Below are 21,421 nucleotides of genomic sequence, written 5' to 3'. Positions count from 1 at the left end.
GGGTTCTTGTGCAAGGCGTTTGCGTTTATTGAAGTTGAATGGTTGCGTTGATTCAAAAGAGCAATTATTTTTGCCGTGCACCGCAAATGCCATACACCGCTGCAGGTCTCTGTTGTGTATTCCCAAGAGGACCTTACGCCGGCACCGACATAAGGGTCCATTCCACGTGAATCAGAGACTATTGCCTTTGGGAGTCATTACAACCAGTCGATGTATTTGAGGAGACCTCTCAGAGATTAGTTCTCAAGTTCGTAAAAGAACCGGCTCCTCAAGATTGAGAGCCGAATCCTAATATCCCCCATAATGGATAGCATGTGACAAGTTCTTTGAATGACTTTTTCAAAAACATAGGAGCTATATCAAGTTATGTGAACTGTACTTGTAATGGCCGTTAGAAGTCATACAAATATACCACGTTAATCATTTCAACCAAATCGTATAGTAAATGCACCCTCTAGAGGCTGAAGAAGTATAATCGGGAGATCAGTTTATATAGAAGATATATCATGCTATGATTTCGACCACAAAACACACAAAGCAAAATTTCAGCCAAATCGGATAAGAATTGCGCCCTATAGAGGCTCATGAAATCTAATCGGGAGATCGTTAATATGGGAGCTATATCAAAACATGGACCGAAATTGCCCATTTACAATTCCAACCGACCCACACTAATAGAAAGTATTTGTGCAAAATTTCAAAACTTAACTAATCCTCCTGCAAGGCGTCCCTTACCGTGCCTTCTTCAAACATCAAAACACTTCCTTCATGTCCCTTTAGATCATGTGTGTCTTTAGCAGATGAACCAAGGTATCGGAGGGTGACACGGCCCAATCTACACCTGATTTGGCTGATGCCGATGTCTTTAGGTTAGATTAGGTTGGAGATATTCGTTGTCTTGGTCCTCCGCAAAGTGTATACCTTTGCGTATTCCTAATCAATTTTCTCTCTATGAAGCGGGTAGTTCAATGGGCATAGCCCCTGATAACGCCACGCTTCATCAATGTTCCCTCTCTTACTGCTATGACGACAGGATCCTAACCCAGATGAAGTACCAGTAGAAGTCATGAAGGTAATCGCCAAGAAACAACCAGAAATACTTCTGAACATCTAAAACAGATGTCTATCAGTTGGAATTTTCCCAGATGCATGGAAGCAACAAAGACTGTTTTTGATCAGCAAGAGAAAAGGTGATCCATAATCGCCAACGTCTGTGTAAGTGAATACACCAGGCAAGCTCATAAACTCACGAAAGCCATTGCCGGACTAGGAGTACTCTCGAAACGGCAACATGACTTCCACCAAAAAAAGTCGACAACGGGAGCCCTAAAGGCCACTTTGTAAGTGAACACAACAGGCAAGCTCATAAACTCACAAAAGATTTTGCCGCAGGAGGAGTACTCTAGAGACGGCAACATGGCTTCCGCCCAAGGGGCCCCACTGTGTAAGTGAACACAACAGGCAAGCTCATAAACTCACGAAAGCTTTTGCCGCAGGAGGAGTACTCTCGAGACGGCAACATGGCTTCCGCCCAAGGAAAACGACAAAAGGGGCCCTAAGGTCGTAGTTTAGGTTGTGAAAGCAGGCCAACGGCTGAACCTTCGTATCAGACCCATCATCCTATTGGCAACGCTGGATGTCAAGAACGCCTTTAACAGTCTCAGGTGGGTGGGCGTATTGCGGGCCATAAAAATGAGCAGTATCTGATGAGGATCATGAGAAGTTATCTAAAAGACCAGGCCTCTAACGACGAGGGGATGGGGATGTATGAGGTAACATTGGATGCTGCCTAAGGTTTCATGATTAGGCCTGACCTCTGGAACGTCAGCTACGATGGCATACCGAGGATGGAGATGCCAGTTAACACATTTTTGGTTGCATACGCAGGCGACATTGTTGCTGTCATCACAACAAGAAATGCGGACGAGGCCCAACGAAAATTACAGCAGGTCATGATCAGAACAAGACATTGATTGGAATCCCATGGACTGCAGCTGGCAATGCAAAAGACTAAGCTACTCCTGCTCACGAGAAAGCACATCCCCACAGTGATAGATATGCGCATCAAAGACTTCTTTTTGCCCACTAGAAGGCACGTGAAATACCTAGGGGTATGACTCGAAACCAAACTGACGTTTACAGCCCAGACGCAGTATGCGGTGACAAAAGCGGCGAAAATAACTACTCAATTAGGGCTATTAATGGCGAACATCGGAGGACCTCTTCAAAGCAGACGCAAGCTGATGATTGAGGCCTGCATTAATAGCGTTTTATATGGAAGCGATAATTGGGGTAAGTCCCTACGGACCTGGTGTAGGGCTTAATCGTTGCTTTCTGTACAGATGATGGCCGACCCTAAGAGTTACAACATCTTACAAATAGACTTACAGACCTTCGAACGAATAAAAATATATGACACCAAACTTAACCCCCTACAAGAGTCCATATTGCACAATATGCGTTAAGACACGGTGAGCATTTGGAAAGTTTGGAATAAACCAACTTGAGTCAGATGGATCTTTAAGCTCATGCTCGACATACGACAAGGGATTGGTAGAAAGAAAGGCGACGTAAACTTTAATGTCACACAGGCAAAATCTGGCCACGGATACTTCAGCAAGTACTTATAAAGAATGGGAAAATGCAGCTCACCATTCTGCATCAACGAGGAAGAAGAGGTTATGGATGATGCAGAGCACACAGTCTCTCACCGCTGGCAGGATTAGACGAACAGATCGGTGAAGTAAAAGCGGAAAACCTAACAACGAAGATGAACAGTAGAGAGGAAGCAGGAAATTCGTGATGAGTTTTGCCGAAAAGAAAAGAGATCTTGATGCGATATCAATGATATGCAACTGCTATCTGAGGAGGGCAACTGGACGCAGGAACACTAGGACGTATGACGTAAATGTCACAAGTTTTGCCGAAAAGAAAACAAATATTGATGGGATATCAATGATATGCAACTGCTATATAGAGAGGGCAACTGGACGCAGTGGTTTGCATACACCGAGAGATAGGGTGGCTTTTTAGCCAATAAAGACCGAGCCCGGCAAACGGACGACGGCCATCGTTAGTTGAATGGTAATCCTGCAAAAAACGGCATACGCTTACTACGATTGTTCATAATATCAAATTTTAACTTTTCCACCGATCATCCATTGAAGAACATTAGAAATACTGAATACTGTTTGATTAAAGTTTTATCTTAATGATATTCATTTCCTTATCTCAATGAAATTTAGCGTCGAAAACATTTGTGGTTAATTTTACCTCAATCGGTACGTCCGGATTTTTCTTCATATTCACCACACTTCACTTAGTATGGACAGTATTTGTTGGTGAATTATTAACCAATCAGCTGTTGAATGTTGGTTCATTCAATTCAATTTTATCTTAATTTACTACCTATAGCCTAGTATTGACCTTGACTTTTCATTCGAACAACTGTCAAAACGTAGTGAAAAAGTAGCATTGAGTGCTAATAGCAAAATACATGGAGCATGTCCCTGCGTCAAAATGCATGGGGCATGGCTGTTAAATTCACCACACTTTTCCCCTGTACATTAATATAATTTGTGGTGAATTTGTATCACGGTACCTTGGGAATACTTCCCATACCCTTTCTAATTTGTGCAAAAATTCCATCACTCCAAAAAAATCCTTAAGATTTAATGTTGATAAGATTTCAGTGACCTCTTTCGTCTGCATTCATTTGAGATTGTACTCAAGTGTTTAAATTCATACCTCGACTGTGTGTGAAATTAAACACGATTAAGATTAAATTTAATAAACATTTGGGACAAGAGAACACTTAAGAGTGGAGCCATTCAAAGTACTCCAAAGTACTTCCTTTGGCAGCTACCCTGCTAACAAAAAAAAAACTCAAAACAAAGGATAAAACAACAAATACTACCAATTGCGGTTGTTGTTTGTGTGGTATGCTAAACAAAGAAGACCTAAATTCTAAGGACGAAGTTGAAAAACACACACACGGGGAGGAAAGTAGGGTCGAAAACAATAACAACAACAACAACTCTGTATGGAAAGACCACAAACGTAAAGCCTATTAATTAATTTGCAAATTTACGTAATTGATATTAATTAAAACTTTATAAACATTTTTATCCCTATTTGAGCTAATTGGTAAATCAACCTCGCTCCCTCTCTCTCTCTCTCTCTGTTACTGGTTGTTTTTCCTTTGATGCCAATGTCCAGAACTCCAGCATGGTCGCCACAGTTGTTTGAATGCATCGAAATTGAAAAACCGCCATTAATTTTTAAACGAGATCAAGTCTCCACCATCATCAGCCTTGGAGCCGCAGCAACCATTGGTCGGAATCAATATTGAATTATTTGCAATCAAACGTTGCTTTCGTTGCCTTTACAGTTTTTATTTTATTTTCGTAACTTTGCCAATACATTTTTGCCGACAAAACCCCATTTTATTTCAGTGATCAAGCTGAGGGGCGAAAAAATGCCCGGTGGCTGCTTGGGGGCCCACCCCATAATCTTGCAATGATGGTGATGATGATGTGGCATGCATCATCCATGCATAACCCGCCAAGAGGGAGGGTTATAGTCTGAGTCTGTGATGTTGGCTATGTCGGCGATGACGACTATGGACAAAAACGTAAATTAAATTGATAAACCACAAATTAATTGAGAGAGGAGCTCTAATGGAGTGTATTCAATTTATTGTATATCGAGTCAATGGTTGGCCAAATGTTGTTGTCGTCGATGCTGTTGTTGCTCTTGTTGCTCTAGCATCGCTGTTCATTCATTCGGCCAACATTGATGCAACATGTGTGGTGGCTGGCTCTGTTATTCTGTTGTGCTGCTTTTTGTCGCTTTTCTATTTGCCTTCATAAATGAATGCGGTCTCGATTAAATCTGTCAAAGAGTAACAAAAAAAATGCTATCAAACCATTGCTGAAACGAGATGAGTCGAAGATTTCATTGTTTCTTGGTGGTCTGCCAATGCCATTTTGATTTCCATTCTGCAAAAGGTCAGTAAACCATTACTGAATTGCAGTTTCAGATTAATTGAAAATGTGCTACAGAAAATCGATTAGATATTCAATGCAATCGTTATCTTGGGATGGGGTTTTGAAATGGAAAGGAATTATTTACCACCTTGGTATATACTATTTTTGTCATGCCGAGGTATTAACCCATTAATGCCTGACACTCGCTTCCCTTGACCGATCTTGATGGAATTTCATTTAAATCGTTATAAGGAGTATTTACATTGACGTGGCAATTTTTTTGTTAAAAAAAACTTTTCAAAAAATATATTAAAAAAAGCGTGCTAAGTTCGGCCGTGCCGAATCTTATATACCCTCCACCATGGGTCGCATTTGTCGAGTTCTCTTCTTAGGCCAAAAAGGATATAAGAAAAGATTTGCTCTGCTATTAGAGCGATATCATGATATGGCCCAGTTTGGACCACAATTAAATTATATGTTGGAGACCTGTGTAAAATGTCAGCCAATTCGAATAAGAATTGCGCCCTTTAGGGGCTCAAGAAGTAAAATAGAGAGATCGATTTATATGAGAGCTGTATCAGGCTATATACCGATTCAGACCATAATAAACACGTATGTTTATGGTCATGAGAGGATCCGTCGTACAAAATTTCAGGCAAATCGGATAATAATTGCGACCTCTAGAGGCTCAAGAAGTCAAGATCCCAGATCGGTTTATATGGCAGCTATATCAAGATATGAACCGATTTGAACCTTATTTGACACAGTTGTTGAAAGTAAGAAGAAAATACGTATTGCAAAATTTCAGCCAAATCGGATAGGAATTGCGCCCTCTAGAAGCTCAAGAAATCAAGTCCCCAGATCAGTTTATATGGCAGCTATATCAGGTTATGAACCCATTTGAACCATACTTAGCACAGTTGTTGAATATCATAACAAAATACTTCGTGCAAAAAATTCATTCAAATCGAATAAGAATTGCGCCCTCTAGAGGCTCAAGAAGACAAGACCCAAGATCGGTTTATATGGCAGCTATATCAGATCATGGACCGATTTGAACCATACTTGGCACAGTTGTTGGATTTCATAACAAAACACGTCGTGCAAAATTTCATTTCAATCGGATAAGAATTGCGCCCTCTAGGGGCTCGGGGTATAAAACACAAGAAAGAGCGTGTTAAATTCGGCCAGGCCGAATCTTATATACCCTCCACCATGAATCGCATTTGTCGAGTTCTATGCGCGGTATCTCCTTTTAGGCAAACAAAGAATATTGAATAAGAACTGTTGTGCTATTGGAGCTGTATCAAGTTATAGTCCGATTCGGACCGTAAATGAATGCCGAACATTTTAAATGTCGTTGTGTAATATTTCAGCTCATTCGGATAAAAATTGAGCCTTGTAGGGGCTCAAGAAGGAAAATCGGGAGATCGGTTTATATGGGAGCTGCATCAAGCTATTGATCGATTCAGACCATATTAGACACGTATGTTGAAGGTCATGAGAGAAGCCATTGTACAAAATGTCTTCCACATCGGATGAGAATTGCGCCCTCTAGAGGCTCAAGAAGACAAAATCCCAGATGGGTTTATATGGCAGCTATATCAGGTTATTTACTGATTTACGTCATACTTAGCACAGCTAATGGAAGTCATAACAAAACACCTCATTCAAAATTTCAGCCAAATCGTATGAAAATTGCGCCCTCTAGACGCTTAAGAAGTCAAGACCCAAAATCGGTTTATATGACAGCTATACCAGATTATGAACATATTTGAATCATACTGAGCACAGTTGTTGGAAGTGATACCTAAACACCACGTGCAAAATTTCAGTCAAATCGGACCAGAATTACGCCCTCTAGTGGCTCAAGAAATCAAGACCCAAGATCGGTTTATATGGCAGCTATATCAAAACAGGGACCGATTGGAACCTTACTTAGCGCAGTCGTTGGAAGTGATACCAAAACACCACGTGCAAAATTTCAGTCAAAACGGAAGAGAATTGCGCCCTCTAGAGGCTCAAGAGGTCAAGACTCAAGATCGGTTTATATGGCACCTATATCAAAACATGGATCGATTTGTCCCATTTACAATCTCTACCGACCTACACTAATAAAAAGTATTTGTGCAGAATTTCAAGCTCCTAGCTTTACTCCTTCGAAAGTTATCGTGCTATCGACAGACAGACGGACGGACGGACATGGCTAGATCGACTGAAAATGACATGACGATCAAGAATGCATATACTTTATGGGGTATCAAACGTATATTTCGAGGTGTTACAAACAGAATGACGAAATTAGTATACCCCCATCCTATGGTGGGGGGTATAAAAATTGTTTTTTATTTCAAAGCCAAATTACCAAAAAAACATATTCTAAACATTTTATAAACATTTAGCGAAGAAAAGTGGATTTTTAAGACTTTGGCATCAAATTTCACCTGCTGTCAAATGTAGAAGGGTTATCGTCATATATTTTTTTTTAATATAGAAAACATCAAATGCAACCAGGCAATAAAACGATTTCCAAAAATCTCACTCCTAAGAAGCGTAAAAGAACTTTGATTTTATGAAGCTATTAAAAATTGCCGGCTTTCGAAAAGTAAATTTTCCCCCAAAACATGACCTTATATGACGGGAAAATTTTTGTTTAACTATGTTGTTTTATTCGTTCACTATATGCCGTTCCAAATTACATTAGGATACCTTATTCCTAACTCGAGCTAGAATTTTTCCAAGACAGCTCTATTCTAGAGTATTTTCCTTTCCTCGTTAATGGGCTAATTTGGAATTTCTTGTGAGTATATATTACTAAAGGTGTTATTACACTACATGTGATTTACACATGTTCCAACACTTTCTGTAGCCTCTAGACTTTCCTTAAATACGTTAAATACGAATAGAGCGCCCTCTAATCGGCATATATTACCATATGTGCACAACTTTCAGAGTTGCCACATATGGCAATACATATCGTGTAAAACCAGCTTAACCTTAATAACAAAAATTAATTTTTAACATGAACACGAATTGATGGCTACAAACTAAGATCATAAAACTAACTATCTAAACCATGTGTATATGTCTTAATAAATGCAGTTGATGTGTGCAAGCTATTGGGTTGCCCAAAAAGTAATTGCAGATTTTTCATATAGTCGGCGTTGACAAATTTTTTCACAGCTTGTGACTCTGTAATTGCATTCTTTCTTCTGTCAGTTATCAGCTTGCTTTAGAAAAAAAGTGTAAAAAAAGTATATTTGATTAAAGTTCATTTTAAGTTTTATTAAAAATGCATTTACTTTCTTTTAAATAATCTGCAATTACTTTTTGGGCAACCCAATTAATTACGTCAGTTTCCTTGGTTGTAAGATAATATATTTAATAACCTGAAGAGTGATAGGGAAAAATTTCGTGCCTAATTGCATGAGGACCGGTTTACAAATCAGCAAAATATTCCAGTATTAATAAAAATCGGACGAAAACATATATAGGAGTTACATATATCCAAATCTGAACCGATTCCGACAAATATATGTACATATTATGGTAGTCGCAGATGAAAACGCTGTGCAAAATTTTGAAAAGACCGGTTGATACAAACGTTTGTAAAGGCTCTAGAATTTAAGATCGGGAGATGCATATATTTGGAAGGTTTATTTAAATTTGAATCGATTTCCATGAAATTTAACTGCGATCAGATAAGCTATAAAAGAAACCTTAGAGCCAAACTTTTTCAGTTAAAAATGTTGTTAAAAATAAAATTGTTTTCAGTTAAAAAATTAATTGATTCAATAATTTTTCTAATTGAATTCTGATTTTTTCAATTACGGTCGTGATTGGCATTTTTGTTATTTATAATTTTTAATTGAATCAATTAATTTTTTAATCGAATCTGAGAAAATTTTCGATTTTAATCGTACTTGAATTTTTTATACCCACCACCGTAGAATAGGGGGTATATTCATTTAGTCATTCTGAAATATCATTTCCGACCCTACAAAGTATATATATTTCGGATCGTTGTAAAATTCTAAGACGATTTAACGATGTCCGTATGCCTGTCCGTCCGTCCGTCTGCTGTAATTACTCTAGAGCCTTCAAAAATTGAGATATTGAGCTGACATTTTACACAGATATGTCTTTTTGATGCACGCTGGTTAAGTTCTTGAACAGGCCATATTTGAATATAGCTGTTAAATAAACCGATTTTCCGATAAAGGGTTAAATGCCCCTAAGAACTCAATTTTTCATCCGATTTTGCTGAAATTTTAAACAGTGAGTAGTTTTAGACCTCCCGTCATCTGACCCAAATATGGTTCAGATGGGACTATATTTAGATATAGCTGCTAATAGACCGATTTTCGATAAAGGGTCTGAAGCCCATAAAGCTTTACTTTTTAATCGATTTTGCTGAAATTTGAATCTGTGAGTATTTTCAGACCTCTCAACTTCGAATCTAAATATGATTCAGATCGAACTATATTTAGATATAGCTGCCATATAGAGACCGATCCGCCGATAAAGGGTCTGAAGCCCATAAAAGCTTTATTTTTTCTCTGATTTCGCGGTAATTTAAAACAGTGAGTAGTTTTAGGCCTACCAACATCTGACCCAAATATGATTCAGATCGGTCTATATTTAGATATAGCTGCCATATCTAAAGGCTCAAAAAGTCATGTTCCAAGATCGGTTTATATGGCAGCTATATCTGGTTATGTGCCGATTTGTGCCATACTTATTGGCTATTGGCTCAAGAAGTCAAGATCCAAGATTGGTTAATATGACAGCTATACCAGATTATGAACCGATTTGAATCATACATAACACAGTTATTGGAAAAGAAATCAAAATATCGAAATTTTCACATAATTTTTATCACTTTTTTAATAGGATCAATTAAAAAATTAATTGAAAATTTCAATAATTTTTTTTTTAATTGGATCAATCAAATAAAAAATTAATTGAAAATTCCAAAAAATTTCTATTATATTTTTAATTAGATGAATTAAAAAATTTATTTTATCAATTAATCTCATGATTAAAACTGATATTTTTTCTGTGTATTTATTATACAATAGTGGTGTAGGGTATAAAGGCTTCATCGAGGTGAATTTGAGTGTGGATGACTTCACTTTGGCGGTCTTCTTTAAGGAGGGGCTTATAATAATGTGAAGTTTGGCGATTGTGGCGGTCTGGTGGACATGGAGCCCCACCTTATATGGTAAATTGAGTTGTTACATTGCTTAAAGTCCGGATTATCAACACAACACTGGCAGAAGGATCGATAAGGAAGTTTGTGACCAGAGAAATTTCACAAGGAGGAGTTTTATCTCCTCTAGTGTGGCTTTCGGTGATTAATTCTGTGGACTTTGGAGAGGGAGATGGTGAAGGCAAAGGTCGCTGTCTACATAAATGACATCGTCATCATCAGGGAACTCTGAGGAAGCTGTCCGTATGGACGAGGGTCAACCGACTTATAATCCCAGAAAGTCGCTTTTTCGGAGGCCAAGTACTTCGGCGTGATTCTTGACCAGAAGCTAATTTGGATAGAAACGCCGAAGAAAGGTTCAAAAGGGGACTTAATGAGCTCTACTTCTGTCGCAACTCAATAGGAAGGAGTTGAGGGCTGAAGGCGGGGACGGTGCACTGCATTTTTACGGCGGTCGTTCGACCAATCATCCCCTATGATAGCCTAGAGTTCCACAAAACTCTGGACAACTTGGCCCTTCGCAGGATGACGAGAAGGTATAGGGTACCGGAGCAGTGCTAATATCTGAGGCAAATAGAAGTGCCCCGAAAGAGCTGGTGAATGTCATTGTCGAACTTATCTTATCAATGTGTGGTTGGGAAAGAAGCGGCAAACGAGCTGAGCAATATGGATCGCTGATCAGAGCAAATCTTGCTATGAAATCAGTGAGGCCTCCATTGTGCGAGCTTCTTGGTAACCTTCTAAATTGAGGCTAATCAGATAATTATTGCGCCCCCTAGAGACTCAAGAAGTCAAATCGGTAGATGGGTTTATATAGCAGCAATTTCAGGTGATGAACCTTTTTGGTCCATACTAAGCACAGTTGTTGTAAGTCATACCAAAACGACATATGCAAAATCTCAACCAAAATGAATAAAAATTTCGCCCTCTAGAAGCTCAAGAAGTCTAATCGGCAAATCGGTTTGTATGGCAGTTATATCGGGTTATGAACCGATTTAAACCATATTTGCCACAGTTATTGAAAGTCATACCAAAACCATATGTACCAAACTTAAGCTAAATCGGATAATAATTGCGCACTCTAAATCATTCTTCGCACAGTTGTTGTAAGTCAAACCAAAACGACATCTGCAAAATTTCAACCAAAATGGATAACAATTTCGCCCTCCAAAGGCTCAAGAAGTCTAATCGGGAGATCGGTTTATATGGCAGCTATATCAGGTTACAAACCGATTTAGGCCATTGTTGGCACAGATGTTGAATGTTATACCAAAATCATATGTGCCAAATTATAGCTAAATCGGTTAAGAGGTTCAAGAAGTCAAATCGGAAGATCGGTTTATATGGCAACTATATCAGGTTATGGACTAATTTAGAGCATACTTAGCACGGTTGTTGTAAGTCATATCAAAATGGATATGAATTGCGCCCTCTAGAGGCTCAAGAAGTCTAGCGGGAGATCGAACCGATGAACCGATTTAAACCATACTTGGAACAATTGTTGGATATCATACCAAAATATCATGTGCATCCAATTTTACTAAAATTTTGCACGAGGCGTTTTCTATGACATTCAGGGATTTTCCTGTATGGTCCGAATCGGTCCAAGCCTGATATAACCCCAAATATAAACCGATCTCCCGATAATATTTCTTGAGCCTCTAGAGGACGTAGTTCTTGTTTTATTTGGCTTAATTAACGGTAAAAACCTGAGATAGCTCTCAACCCCGTTCTCCTGATTTTATTTCTTGAGGGTGCGATTCGTATACCAGTTGGGTGAAATTTTGCACAATGACTTCTACTATGGTCTCCAACATCCAAACAAAGTATGGTCCGTAACCTGATATAGCTCTATTAACATAGTAATTCCTATCCATTATCCTTTGTTTGCTTATAAATATTGGGTTGCCCAAAAAGTAATTGCGGATTTTTCATATAGTCGGCGTTGACAGATTTTTTCACAGCTTGAGACTCTGTAATTGCATTCTTTCTTCTGTCAGTTATCAGCTGTTACTTTTAGCTTGCTTTAGAAAAAAAGTGTAAAAAGTATATTTGATTAAAGTTCATTCTAAGTTTTATTAAAAATGCATTTACTTTCTTTTAAAAAATCCGCAATTACTTTTTGGGCAACCCAATATGTTTCAATCATATTTTATGCCGCTGCCAATGAACGATTGGAAATATTCCTACTGTTCCATACTACAACAAATGCAAATTTGCCCACTAACATCCGTAAAAACAGCAGAGGTTCAACTGCAAATACTTGTGATGAATATAAACGTTGTAGAAAGAGAAAAACTTTCATTTACTTTGTTTACTAATTTTTTAGTAGATGGGTACAGTAGGAATGCATATGAAATCTTAGACTTATTTGCTTATATATTATGTTCATTTATAATAAATATTTTAATTTAATAACAAACAAAATTAGAAATTGTAGTCTACTCGCATTTTAGATTACCTTATTCCCGTCTGTGAAAATTTTGGCAGAAATTGTTTGGCGAGTTTCGTCAAGAAACCCGGCCGTCGTTGCACCAAGAATTTAAACTTCTTCAATAATTCAAGCCACCGAGACACAACACACGTTCCGTTGGATAAAGTTGTTAAAGTGGTGTGGGAATAAATTTATTTACGTAGCTCAATTCTTTGTAGCACCTGCAGGGACATGCACTTGTAACACTTGAAGGAGTTTGGAAGTTGTTGAAGTTTCTTAGAAAAGATTTTTTATATGCCTGCACGCATACACACACGCGAGTTAAAAGTTTTCAATTTGTTTTGTTTTTTGTAACTTTCAATTTGGGTTTAATTATCCTGAAAAGTGGCGTTGGATGGTTGGTTGAATGAAGGTGATGATATAGTTAAAGTTAGCTCTCTGACAGTCCTTTGTTTATCTAGGGAGTTGGCACACAGGTATGTACGACTAACATGAATGAGAGAGTAAACCAGGCTAAAAACTTTTTGAGGAATTGAAAATGTGTTTTTGGGTTTGACTTCCAAGGTTTTCGTTTTTCTTTAACAGACACATAGACATATACACTCACTAACTTTTAAAGTTGTTAAGTTTTTTTTTAATTAATTTCGGTTCTTTTTCTGTTATTGCAACGATATATTTTTCGTTATTTTTTACCGTTGTGATTTAATTTCAATTAAATTGTTGTACATATTCTCCATCCCTTCTACACTTTGCAGTTATTACTGGCAATTAAGACGTTTTTACAGGATTTGAGGCGTAATGAAACACGTTACACTATTGACTTTAGTCTATTCACCGTTATAAGTTCGCGCGAGTCGCGTGCTCTTCTTAGCAAAGCTTAGCAACGAATGATCTAACGGTTTATTTTGCTCTATGCAACACCATACATCCGTCGGCGGCTGTCTCTGTGGGCTAAGTGTGATGGAAATCGCAGTTCACAGCATAAACACACCACTAACACATACACACACATAATATGGCCCAACAAAAACTCATAAGCGAGCTAGCAGCAGCGCCACCACCACGACCAACACTGGCTGTATTCGAAAAACAATGGCGTCTCAGTTGTTTGATAAAGGCATCCCATCCATCATACCGGATCCCATTAGACATGCAAAACCCGCCCTCTTTAACATGTTAGTGTTGGTGAGAGTAATCAGCAGAGAGAACAAATTTCCCATTATTTTGGTTATGCATTGAGATATAAGTTGAATATTAATTTTCTAAAGGGTTGCCAACAACAAAAAAGTATTGGTCAAAGACCATTGAAGGTTTATGCATATAGTTTTCATACCTCTGATAATCTAATGGTGATTTCGATTCTAGAAAAAACATTACAATTTTACAATACAACGTTATGCAAATGTTGCTCTTATCCTTGCAATGTATTACATTTTATACAATTTAAATCGAGAGTGCTAAGTTCTGTCGGGTGGAATCTTATATACCCTCCACCATAGATCTCATTTGTCTAGTTCTTTGAATTACAAATATATATGAGCTATATGAAGTAGAGCTGGCAAACTATCGATAATCGTAACATTTGATATTTTCGTTAGTTTTAATAATAAATATCGATACTGTCGCTATATCCCTTCACCTATATTTCAAACGAAAATGAGAATTAAAAATCAGTAGATCGATTTATATAGAAGCAATATCCATGCACAGACCAAATAAAACCAAGATTAATAAAGGCTGTTGGAAGTCATGAGAGAAATCATTGTACTAAATGTTAGCCTAATCGGATGAAAATTACGCCCTCTATAGGCGCAATTTATCTTAAAAGATGTATTCAGTGTCGGATTGCTTATTTTTGTTTAAATTTGCAAAAAAATGAACTTTTGCAATAGTATCCATCGGAAAAATATCAATCGATACTCGGTCAAAAAATGTAATATCGATGGTATCGATGTGCCATCGATATTTTGCCAGCTCTAATATGAATTTATTGACCTATATGGACCGTACTTGTCGGAAAGCCAAATTTGGAGATCGGTTTATATGGCAGCAAAATTTCAGCTAAATTAGATAAAAATTGCTAAGACTCAAGAAGTCAAATCAAGGGGTCGGTTTATATGGTAGCTATATCAGGATATGGACTGATTTAGATCATACTTGACACAGTTATTGGAAGTCATACCAAAACGAGATGTGCAAAATTTCAGCCAATTCGGACAAGAATTGCGCCCTCTAGTAGCTCAATAAGTCGAGTCGGGAGATCGGTTTATATGGTGGCTATATCAGGCTAAAGACAGATTTAGACCATACTTGGCACAGTTGTTGGAAATTATACCAAAACGACATATGCAAGATTTCAGCCAAATTGGATAACATTTGCGCCCTCTAGAGGCTCAGAAAGTCTAATCGAGAGATCGGTTTATATGGCAGCTATATCAGGTTATAGACTGATTTATTTGAAATCATAACAAAATACTTCAGGCAAAATTTCAGCCTAATCAAATAAGAATTGCGCTCTCTAGAAGCTTAAGAAGTTAAGACCCAATATCGGTTTATATGGCAGTTATATCAAATCATAAACCAATTTGGCCAATTTTCAATCCCAACTGGTGTAGATCAGATCAATAAGAAGTACTTGTGCAAAATTTCAAGCGCCTAGCTTTACTCTTTCGAAAGTTAGCGTGCTTCCACAGGGGGACGGACGGACATGGCTAGATGGACTTAAAATGCCGTGACGATCAAATTCTAATTTTCTTTTTATTTCCTTTATAGAACTGTCAAATAAACCTTTTTTAAAGCGCACTGAGTATTGGAAATACCGCTGTTAAATATAAAAAAAAGGATGCGGACCAAATAAATATCAAACAAAATTGGCTTAATGACAACAAACAGCTGTTTTTACGCGTGAATTTTATGAAATATTCATGATATTCACCTACTCAGGAGTAGATGTGCTGCACTCTCCACCGTTAACTTGACACGGCATAAGAAATGCAACATTTTTGCACTCTCTGTTGGTAACACCTTTACAAAGAACATTACCCCCGTTGGTGGGCTCACATATATCGATCAAACGAACACAAAATTTCAATTTAAGTGCGACATATCGAAAAAATGCTACAACTTTTTGTGCAATCGAAAAGCCGTTGAAATCCCATGTATTTTGCTATTACTTTGTTGAAAAACTACACAAATATCGATGGCAATATAGCTGGATTATAAAATTTTTACCAAAGGTGAAATAAACACGAACACCCTCAAGTCGGAATGAGTCGCTCCGAAAGGCTTCGGGTTACCCGAGTTTATTGACGACAGCTCCCTGACCTTCACTGCCAAATCGTCTGCTCTTTTATTCCCCCTTGCTCCGCTGTGGACCAGCACCCACAGATGGAAGATGGATGACACCATCCGCATCTTTCTTACAATTCAAGACTTTTCGTGACCTTGCCGTCTTGGTTGTTATTGCCCTGATGGCCAGTAAAGATGTTCACACTCGACGTCCTCGCATTAACACCACACCACCCCTCGCAGTCCGTCTTCGCCCGGAGCTCCGCCGGCAGGACCGCACTATGGACAGGCACGTGAAAACAGTTCTCAGTCCCTGGGTTCTCAATGTAGACCCCCAGACCCACTCTGTACTCTAACTTTAATCCATTTGTATAGCAGATGGCAATTCCAGAGTTCCGTCAATCCAAGACTATGCCGTTGGCAGCAGAGTCTTGCACTCAACCTTAAGTGTTATCTCAGGTATCCGATCGAAAACTCTTCTATTCCATCCAGGTTTCTATACCGCCATGGTATGACCTACTCCTATTTTCTGTCCATTTTCCCTTCGCCTTAAGTCTAATAGCCGCAAAGGCTGCCTCACACTTAATCTGTATGTCTATGAGTCGGACACCTACAATTGTCTCCAGTGCCCTAGTGGGAGTGGTCCTCTTCCCCAACCCTATGTCAAGACAATATGTTCTCTTAACCTGTTTTATTACCCTAACGTTGCACTTTTCCTCTGTCGTAGTCCACCAAACAACTGAGGCGTAAGTAAGTATTCATCTAATCACGCTCCTGTAAAGCCAGTGGACTTTCCTCGAATTCATGCCCCATTTCGAGCCTACGTTCAGTCTATATATTGCCCAACATCTGTGAGCCTTCTCAGTACGCTCCTGAATATGAAACTTCCAATTCAGTTTCCTGTCCAAGATCACACCTAAGTATTTAACCTTGTTAGATATCGAAATTGTTTTATTGAGGAAACGGGGTGCATCAAATTGGTCCACCTTGGTCTTTCTCGTGAACAGGCAGATTTCCGTCCTCTCTGGGTTAACATTGAGACTCCTAGGTCTAGCCCGGCCGTATGTTCTCTCCAAGACCCTTTAGGCTCTTCTGCATAGCTGGTTCAGATCCTTACCTCGTATAGGTATTATCGTCAGCGTAGCAAACGGATTCAAATCCCTCTCTAGTCATCCCTGTCCCTCCTGTGGTTGTCTTGTGTGGCTCCAAATCCCTGTCCCTCCTGTGGCTTGCCTTGTTCCAATCAATCAGTCAATCAATCAATCAGCGTAAAATATCTTGATACGAGAACGTAGCACCAGCCTTAAAAAGGAAAAAAAAAACTTGCCCTCCAAATTGCACATAAAAACATCTTGGTTTCATGAATTATTCTATATCATCTCATTTTATTTTTACATTTAATTTTTTTCTATTACATTCTATTTTATTTTTTTTATTTTATTTTATTTTATTTTGCAAATTGCAAATTTTGCCAATGAATATTCCATTAAGGAACAGGGGCAATTTATTTTATTTCATTTTATGTTGTTTTATTTTATTTTTTTTTATTTTATTTTATTTAATTTTTTTTTAATTTTATTTTATTTTATTTCATTTTATTTTAATTTGTTTTATATAATTTTATTTTATTTTGATTTATTTTATTTTTTATTTTGTTTTATTTTATTTTAGTTTATTTTACATTATTTTATTTCATTTTATCATTGGCAACTCTTCCTCTTCGCTCTGGCTCTCTTCTAAGGAGAGCGTTTGTTTGCTTGTGTTCTTTAAGTGATATATTGAATTTAATCGTTTTGTGTGAATTGCCACCCTTCGTTACACTCCACCTCTTCAACAGTTTTTCTTACCTTTGGCAGCAAGCAATCTCCATTTGTGTGTTATGCTAGATGTGTAAGCGTGTGTTGTTGCATACGTGTGTGCATATGTGTGTGTTTGTGTGAAAGGTCTTCATTAAAAGACAATTTTCTCATTTTGTGTGAATTTTCTTCACGTTTCGTTGGGAAAATTGAATTTCATTTCTCCTTAAACTTAATGATGTTGAAGGTGAAGTTGGTCGGTCGGTCGTTGCTTGTTAACCATTGCCAATATGAGTGAGTTCTCTCGCTCTGGCTCTTTCTTTCTCTTTCATGGACTCTCCATATGGCCAGCCTTTGCTGTGAATGCTTTGTTTTTCCCTCTGGATCACTCGGTTATTTTTATTATGGCTAAAGCTGTATACTTTATTTTATTACACACCGGCTGAGAAGCTGTTGCCATGAGCGCAGGGGGTAGGGGAGAAAGACCATGTCTTCCCTCTAGTGGTTCCGTGAAAAAATTTGCTTGTGTTAAGATTTTTCCTGTACCCCCTCGAAGCCGAGCCGAGTGAAAGAGAGATGACATACACACTTGCCGCTGAAATATGGAAAGCGCGGCAAGTGGAGTCGGAGTAAAATTGGATTTTCATAGAGCACAGCATTTAGGTATATTTAGGTGCATACTAAAAGGAAATGAACCTTTAGTGAAGGCGGGTGGCAAAAGGCTGAGCGAATTTTTATAGTCATGGTTGAAGGTGTGAGAGGGGGTGGATGTGTGGGGAGCCTTTAAAGCTCGTTGGCGCTCAAAACGATTACTCACCGAGGAATTTATTTCGAATATCATTTTTGACAACTCAATTTATTTTTATTAATTTTCCTCTCCTCGCCAAACCCGCACCACACAAACTTGCTCTCTCTTGCACTGGCTCTTCCACTTCCCCTGACTCTCTCTGTTGCCATCTGACAAGGCAAAAACATATAACAATCATTTCAAATTTTGTTTCGTTAGCCAGCTGGGTGGGGTTTCGGCTAACGTCGTCGTTGTTATTGTTGTTGTTTTGCCGCTGTTGTTGGCTGCTGGTTTTTGGGGTTTTTAATGCCACTCGTCGTAAGTGAATTCAGTTAATTTATTATCGGGTATTATTGCCTTTATTGTTATTGTATTTTTTTTTTTTTTTGCTGGCTGCTATCCCAACTCCGTTACACTCACACTTACACACAAACACACCTACATCTGCACTTGCATACGTATTCTCATTTATTTCACTCTTCTTGTTATCCTGTTCGTCATTTATTCTTAAATGATACTACCCTGCCCCTTCAGTGCGGACTTCACACAAAGCCACAGGGTAAGAAATTGCACTTCATTTAAAATAGAAAATAATTATGGGGATATGTTGCAGGCCTGCCAAACACTTGGGTGCAAAATTGTTTACACCAAACTAGATGAGGGACTTGATAATTGGCTCAAATTAATCAGGAATATTATGAGCGGAATGGAAGCAGAAAAAAGTAAATGGAAGGGAACAAATCAGTTTCAAATGCACAGGAGTCTTATTAACTGGGCTATTGATGAAGCTTCTGTAATATTCTCCTATAAAGACTTACAGCGATCATTTTCAAAGGAAGACGGCCATCAAACAAAAAGTGAACAGGACTAGGAGATAGGCTTTACCACTTCCAATAAGTCATTATGTACAAAAGGAAGTAGTGACTGAATAACAGAGAAATGCCAAATTCAAGTTTTAAGTAGGATCTGCATTCAACGAAGGCTATGGTATGCCTCTGAGTGGACTCGTAAGGCCTGGTGCTTTGTGGGGCCAAGAATGACCTCTAAATATTCCGGTTAAAACGAACAAAAGATGTTCTACAGCAGCAACGTGAATGCAAAAGGAATCTTGTAATTCTTCTCGATAATACCAGCCCTCACGTCGAATAACTTTCCGAGCCGTTCTCAAGGAGCTCGATTGGCTCGTTCTTGAGCATCTATTTAGAAGACTAGTTGCTAAACTAGGAGCCGATTTCTCATTCTACGGTTACAATTTATGGTATCGATACTCTTCTTGTTAACGGAATTTGTTTTTCTGAATATATTCTTATTGCTAATTCTACTGATAAACCTTAACCGGCAGATGGGAGCCGGTTAGTAACTTATCTACCCGATAAATTCATCCAGATAGTTATGAAAAGGGTGATTTTTAAGCTTTTATCTTATTGGAAACACTGGTTTAAACAGCTGATGGACGTTTCGTATTTTGTTTCAATGTCAGACATCTTCAGTTTGGTCTATAATTTAACCATGAATGGTCTTACAAACAAACAACGCTTGCAAATTATTGAATTTTATTGCACCATATTTTGAACCATTTTTTTATCGAAAAATTGTGTTCAGTGTCGAAGCTGATTTTTGGCTCATTGGGTACGTAAATAAGCAGAATTGTCTATTTTGGAGTGAAGATCAGCCAGAAGCATTGCAAGAGCTACCAATGCATCCAGAAAAGTCACAGTTTGGTGCGGTTTATGGGCTGGTGGTATCATTGAACCGTACTTCTTAAATGATGATGCGAATCGTAACGTAACTGTGAACGGTGAGATGATATCTAACTTGTTTTGCCCAAAATGCAAGAGCTTGACTTGCATGACATGTGGTTTCAACAAGACGGTGCCACATGCCACACAACACGCGGTGAACATTTTATTTCACGTTCGGGTACCGTCAATTGGCCGCCTAGATCGGGCTATTTAACGCCTTTGGACTATGTTAAAGCTCATATCTATACAGACAAGCCAGCTTCAATTGACGCACTGAAGGAAATCATTGAAGCATTTCTTCGTGAGATACCGGCCGAAATGTTGGAAAGTGTATCCCAAAATTGGACTAGGCGGATGGACCATTTGAGGCGCAGTCACGGTCAACATTTAGATGAAATAATCTTCAAACATTTATTTATACGAATCGTACTATCGATTCAAAAAAAGATTTAATGCATTTTTCTTTATTTTATGCGTCTTTCTTTACTTATATAGTCAAAGTTTTCCAGTAAAAATTCGCAGAAGAGTAAGAAATTTCTGCTGGTACTACCCTTAATGATGAAAATTGTTTCAAGGTAATTTCTTTTTAAGGGCAATAAACTATTGAACTTTAGGCTTAAAAATAGTTAATTATGCCCACGACTGTCTTTGCAAACTAGAACTCTCTTTCTCACCCCGTTCAAGAGGAGCCAATGTGCATATCAACATTATTTTATAGAGCAATTAGGAAATGAATTCTGGTTATTGTAAACTTTAGCTTTCGTTGTGTAGTTATGTGATGAACATTGGGGTGATACAAAAAAAGATTTTCGCATGTTGAAAACTTAAGACGCGAATTAAGGAATAGTGATGAAACTTTCTTTATCCTTTCATATATGGGAGAATTATTTCCACTTATGTTTTTCCATTGCAATGTGCGAGGAACTGTTTCGCGAAATACACAAAATCTTTGCCACCCTGAAGCACTCAGCACCAGCCCACACCTCATTAACATGCCCTTCAACCTACCAAGAAGCTCCTCGCAGAGGCGACGTCTCACTGATTCCGTAGCGCGATTCGCAAAAATCAGCTTTCCATTCCTGGTGATCTTGTTGTCCGCTTCGTTCGCTGCCATTCAGCAAAACCTTACAGCCTTTCCCATAGTTCGAATAAGTAATTTGCATCTTCTCACCAG

General features: G+C 38.3%; 1 protein-coding gene across 1 annotated transcript in view; it reads right to left on the bottom strand.

The window, feature by feature from the left end:
* LOC106089507 (homeotic protein ocelliless) overlaps positions 1 to 13,670 on the bottom strand; it is a 118,655-nt gene extending 104,985 nt beyond the window's left edge. Inside the window, exon 1 of the mRNA XM_013255352.2 lies at positions 12,662 to 13,670. The gene's annotated coding sequence lies outside the window, so the exon portion shown is untranslated. The remainder of the gene's footprint in view (positions 1 to 12,661) is intronic.
* Positions 13,671 to 21,421: the final 7,751 nt, after the last annotated feature.

This window comes from Stomoxys calcitrans, chromosome 3 (assembly GCF_963082655.1).
Source record: "Stomoxys calcitrans chromosome 3, idStoCalc2.1, whole genome shotgun sequence".
Taxonomy (NCBI): domain Eukaryota; kingdom Metazoa; phylum Arthropoda; class Insecta; order Diptera; family Muscidae; genus Stomoxys; species Stomoxys calcitrans.
The sequence above is the reverse complement of the archived record's forward strand: the minus strand, read 5'-3'. Positions and strand labels throughout refer to the sequence as shown.